General features: G+C 39.8%; 1 non-coding gene across 1 annotated transcript; it reads left to right on the top strand.

Annotated features, from left to right (window-relative positions):
- The first annotated feature begins 239 nt into the window (after nt 1–239).
- Nucleotides 240–345, top strand: LOC111723977. The gene has a single exon (XR_002772373.1). It is a non-coding gene; the product is annotated as a U6 spliceosomal RNA (small nuclear RNA).
- Nucleotides 346–4,399: the final 4,054 nt, after the last annotated feature.

Here is a 4,399-nt window from a genome sequence, read left to right as displayed (position 1 = left end):
TTTAGAATTAGAATGTTCCTTAACACAAATAAATGATAAATGCTGGAGATTATGCATATCCCAATTAATCTGATTTGATTATCATGCATTGTATACTTGTAACTAAGTATCACATGTATCCAATAAATATGTACTATTATGTATCTATAATAATTAAAAACTTAAAACAATTAGTAAGCATTTAAAAAATACCACATTCATGATAAAAACTAAGAAACATGAAATAGAGCTTCCTAAGCCTGCTGAATGGCAATAAATGTACTATAATTGGAACAATATAGAAAAGATTAGCATGGCAACTGTGCAAGGATACCATGCATGTTTATTGTCATGAACTATCACGATGAAGGGGAGCAAACCAGAGTGGAATTGGTGGGGAATGAGGAAAATACAGCAATAAGAGAAGACACAGAAATGTAAGATGGTATCAGGAGGTCTGACTGAGCTGATGGCTATAGCCAGCCCCAAAGCACAAAATCAGCTTTATTTCATAGTATCTGTACAGGGTTGTCCAGGGGGAAGCAGCATAGACAGTATGGGGAAATAGCATAAGCAAAAGACATAATTTTGGCCTTATAGTACAATTGGAAAACATAAAAGACTTTCATAAAGACAAATCATCTTGCTAATGGTTTCTACTCAACTTCATTAACATATGACCAGAAGTAAGAAGGGCAAGATCACCATGAGGATCTCAGCATAGTTGACAAAACAAAGGAAGAACTATGTGACTTAGTAGTTTCTATTCAATTTCATTAACATATTATAAGAAAGAGGAAGGCAAAGATCACAAGGTTTTCTGAATTGTTAACTGGACAAAAAAAGAGCTATGTGACTTCTGGCAGAGGGAGCATGAAGAAAGGAAAATGGCTGTTTTGGGAATGGAGGAGAAGGAATTGGAAGGATTCTCTAAGTGTTCCCCATGCTGCGAGGGCCCTGCCATCTCACAGTCCCCCTCCACTGTTGTGCCTGGATTTTTCTCCATCCCCCCAGAGTTAGTCTGAGACACATTCTGATGCAAAGATCAAGAGGCAAGCTTTATTCAAGCCAGGGTCTGGACTCTCCTGGTGAGCACACCGAGGAAGAGCCCCGCCCTGGAGGTGCAATCAGTTTTTATAGGGTACAGAAAACAAGGGGAGGGGTAAAGTACAGGTACGATTTTGATTGGTTGCTATGGGCATGGGCAGATTACAGGTCAGGCATTAGCTCGTGATGGGTCATAGGTTTCCGTGCCATGGGGTGGTGTTATCTTTCGGATGGGTGGGGGACGTTATGCTGACTCATTGGGCCTAAGATGGTGGTGGTGTCCGTCATTAAAATGGCTTTGGCTCGGCCTTCACATTCCCCCCTTTCCTAGGTGCATTTGAGGTTCAATCATGAGTCCTCATTGTGGTAGTCTCCTTCTATGGTACTGAGAGTGGGAGAACCATTATCTGGATAGTGTCGATCTTAGCCTGCATGAAAGCTATTAGGCAGTTTATAATACAGAGGCCAAGGATGAGAAGTAGTAATAGGATCAAAAGAGGGCCGGTGATGGCGAACAGTAGTGAAGTTAACCAGGGGGATGTATAATTTAAAGCTAATCTGTTTTGTACAATTTTTTACATTAGCATCCTGAATATTTACACAAACTAAAGTTTACTTAGCTCTCTTGAGTCCAATAAAGAACAGTTCTACGATAACGTAGATTCTCATGCTTTGGCTGTGTGTGGACTAGTCAGCTCCCGGGGTGTTACTGGAGCAAGGCTTGCCGTTCTCTGCAACATAAGCTTGAGGGGGTTGTCAGGATCCGAGTTAGCTTCCCAAGGTTCAGGAGTCATTGAGATGTGGAGCCCACGCCATGGGAACTCAGGATCAGCTGTCATTGTTCACATACTGCTCAGTCTGGTTTCTCTTAGGCGGGGACAGGTTCTCCTCTGGTTCCATGGCAGGCTTCACTCTGCTGTAATGGATCTAAGCAGGAATTTTTGCTACTCTCACAGCTGTAGGTGTGGTCAGGATAACATTGTAAGGGCCTTTTCATCTTGCCCTCAGGGGAGACAGGCTCCAATCTTTGACCTACACTGCAGCTCCTGGAGAGAAAAGGTGGACAAGGGAGAACAAACTAACAGGACACCTTTTATTTACTGGTTCCGATATTGCCTCTGTTACCTTTTTTAGTGCCTGTAACTGCTTCCTTAATTCTATTTCTTCCAATTTTTGAGGGGGATCCTGGCAAGCTCTGTAGTAAGGGGGCTGGCCTATGATATAAGATCTTACACTGTGAGAATTCTGTCCTCTTAGTAGGAGTACATTTAATCTTAAATAACATGAAGGGCAGGGCACTTACTTACTGTAAGTTTGTCTCCGGGCATACTTTTCCTAAACTTGCTTTGATAGCTCTATTCATGTATTCCACCTTTCTCGAGCCTTGTGGGTGGTAGGCTGCATGGAGTTTCCAAGTGATGCCAGGATGTTAGTCATCTTCTGGATCAATTCGGAGATGAATGCTGGCCCGTTGTCTGACCCAGTCCTTGGTGGGAGCTCAAACTGTGGTAAGGTACTTACTGCTGGTCTTAGAAACTTTATAGCGCAATAGGCTATAAATAGGCTCAAGGCTGTACCTTGAGCACAGCCCTGGGGGGTTATTTTTCACTTAGACCCGCGGCCATCACTGGGCCAGTTTGGGCCCAGTCCTTCCTCTGGCTGAGTCATAAACGGCCTCCATTTCCAAGGCAGACACCAGATCTGGTTTGGGCAGTTGTAGCTGTATATTTTTTTGTGGCCTCTTATGGAACACTTCTGAAGGAGACAAAAGGCTTCTATGTCTCTGCAGCAATGTCTCTCGGTACCAGATCTGTCAATATCTTCAGCACCACTACTCTAGGTCAGGTGGAAAGCACTTTTCCTTCCTGTCCCTGTATTACTAGCACTGTCGTGACCTGCCTTTTCAACCAAGGTGGTTGGTTCATTACTAGCTGTAGCCAGGTATCTTATACGGAAACTGCTCAGTGTGAACCCCCTTTCCAGTAACTTTGTGCCATGCTTCAGACATTAGGGATCTTTTTAAACTTTTCTCTGACAGCTATCCATTTCTAAAGAGGAGCCACTCCTGCTCATAAGGACTTATTAGCTTTCATAGTCACCTACAAATTTCTTCTTAAAGTGCTTCAACATAGTAGCTATGGGGTGGGCTTCCTTTGTTTGTTACTCATTTTTACCCCAGGTCTCTCTTCCGAGATGCACATTCACATCACACTCTTTGGCCAGTCTCTTAGTCTTATTTAACAGTTCAATTTACTAAAACAGTTATGACTCCCTTTATGAGCTGACAGTACAGACAAGGCTGGGATCTAATACAGGTGAGCCACAGCCTTTTTTTTTTTTTTTTTGAATTATTTTTCTCTCTCTCCAATTTTTCTCTTTATTAAAGATAAATTACAGTAGAATCAACTCAGTTGCCAAAATAACCTGTACCTTCAGTATACTGATTATTTGCATAATGCACAGTAAGAATTATTAGTCATCTAGACTCTTTGGTTTTGCTGGAAACTTTTATAAGGAAAGTTCAGGCCACACTTTCTCAGGAGTCTTTTATGAGCCCAGGTTTCATCTGTGCCATAAGATACCTATATGCATTGGGTACATTCCTCTTCTTTTGAGCTTCCCAAAGCACCTTTTAATTTTTCAGACTCAACAGCAAGCAACCTTCGTTACTTATTACAGATCAGGAAAAGTTACTGATGGGTATCTGGCTAGTTTTCCAAAGGGCTTTCATTATTTGCCTTATAAAGTCAACTTTAATTCCTTAATGTAGTCTGGATACCTCTGGAAATGCTATTCCAGCCAAAGCCTTGTTAAAATACTAGTGCCTTCATTATGTCTTATAGAACAAAGCAGATTCTTATTGAATTTGTGCAAATAACTGCATTGTCAGAAATTAATAAAACTTATAAATTTCATAGAAATTAAGGAGAGAGAAAAATACATGTTTTAAATTCTGCTCATAAGTACATACATTGCTTGAAAAGCTACAAATAGCTTAAAAGGCAGAGAATTATTTTCTTGACTTCTGGAAAACAGAATATAGAAGGAACCAATAATACTTCAAATAAAAGGCCATAATAAACTAGCCTAGTTTCATGTACATCAGGAATTTGAATTCGAGAGAATTTGTATTTCCCTTTCTTTTTTTTTTTAGGATAAACTTTGGCCTCAGCCAGTTACATAAAAAACATTTTTTTTTAGATGAATTAAACTTATTACTGATAATATATGTTAGGGCAAACCAATGCTTTATAATATTGGAATATATATATATATATATATAACTATTATACAAAATTAATCATCATTTTATATTTGACAATGTTTTTTATACATTTTTAATAAATTAAGTTTAGTTTGTTTTTCTATGCCT

Source organism: Otolemur garnettii, unplaced genomic scaffold, assembly GCF_000181295.1.
Source record: "Otolemur garnettii isolate 467f Iridium unplaced genomic scaffold, OtoGar3 scaffold00017, whole genome shotgun sequence".
Classification (NCBI taxonomy): Eukaryota; Metazoa; Chordata; class Mammalia; order Primates; family Galagidae; genus Otolemur; species Otolemur garnettii.
Note: the sequence above shows the minus strand (reverse complement) of the source record. Positions and strands in the feature narration are given on the sequence as shown.